This window comes from Ursus arctos, unplaced genomic scaffold (genome assembly GCF_023065955.2).
Source record: "Ursus arctos isolate Adak ecotype North America unplaced genomic scaffold, UrsArc2.0 scaffold_18, whole genome shotgun sequence".
Lineage (NCBI taxonomy): Eukaryota > Metazoa > Chordata > Mammalia > Carnivora > Ursidae > Ursus > Ursus arctos.
The window spans coordinates 10,497,384-10,498,746 of record NW_026622852.1 but is presented as its reverse complement, the minus strand read 5'-3'; the positions used below and the strand labels follow the sequence as shown (position 1 = coordinate 10,498,746).

Genomic DNA, 1,363 nt, shown 5'->3' with positions numbered 1-1,363 from the left:
TGGGCCTGAGTTTTCTCATGTCTAAATTGGGGGAAATAATAGCCGCCATGCTTGCTCCATAGAGCTGTTGGGAAGAAAATACAAAGACATATTTGTGAGATATTTCTTTGCCAGTTCTAACATTTTTTACAAATCTAAATGTTCCTACAAATCTAGTGGTATCAACAGCCAGATTACACAGTAGGGCTGTCACAGTTTATGAGGAGGTATGGTATGAGGAGAGGTCATACTTCCCAAAATATCTTCCCCACTGACCTATCATAAATTATTTCCTCTCATTTGGTTCTAAATTTCCACAACCAGCATGAGTAATAGCAAAAGAGGTTGTTGCCAAGTCCCTGTATTAGTTATCTGTTGCTGTGTAACAAATTAACCCAAAACCAAGAGCACCAGGCAGTCCACAGATCTGTCTCTTGCTTCAACAGTGTTTGGACAGAACAGACCCAGGGATACCCCTTCTATCAGTCTCCAACCACAACCTTTTTTCTAGTCACAATCTTTGGAACCATCTTCTCAGCCACCCACTGCCTCTGGAACCAGTCAACACCCTATTTTGAGCTTAGCTCCTTATTATTGATCAACCATGAACTCCCAGATTCATCAGAATTATTCCACCGAAGTGGTGACCACTGTCAGCTGCCTGGTCAACATGCATCTGCTGGCCTCCTACACCTACCTCTCTCTGGGTTTCTATTTCGACTATGACAATGTGGCTCTGGAGGGCGTGAGCCCCTCTTCTGCTAGTTGGCTGAGGAGAAGCGCAGGGGAACTAAGAGTATCTTGAGGGTGCAAAACCAGTGCAGCGTCCATGTCCTCTTCCAGGATGTGCAGAAGCCATCCGAAGATGAGTGGGGTAAAACCCTGGACGCCATGGAAGCTGCCCTAGTTCTGGAGATGAACTTGAACCAGGCCCTTTCAGATCTTCATGCCCTGAGTTCTGCCCACAGAGAGCGCCATCTCTGTGACTTCCTGGAGAGTCACTTCCTGGATAAGGAGGTGAAACTCATCAAGAAGATGGAGACCATGTGACTCACCTCTGCAGGCTGGCTGGCCCCCCAGACTGGGTTGGGTGAGTATCTCTTTGAAAGGCTCACCTTCAAGCATGACTAGGAGCCTCTGAAGCCCAGCAGCCTTTGAGGGGCCCCTCTGGCATCCTTCCAGTGCCAGGGCTTGGGCCTGAGCCTCTCCCTATAGCCACTAGGAAGCTTTTTAACCACCATGGAGCCCTCTCCCAAGCCATGGACCAAATGGAAATAATAAAGCTTCCTTGACTCAAAAAACCCCAACAAACAACCAAACAACAACAGCAGCAATAAAAACAAATTAGCCCAAAACCTAAATGGCTTAAATCAACAATAAACAT

General features: G+C 46.8%; 1 pseudogene; it reads left to right on the top strand.

The window, feature by feature from the left end:
* Window positions 1-583: 583 nt before the first annotated feature.
* LOC113260604 (ferritin light chain-like) lies at window positions 584-1,110 on the top strand (annotated as a pseudogene).
* The last annotated feature ends 253 nt before the right edge of the window (window positions 1,111-1,363 follow it).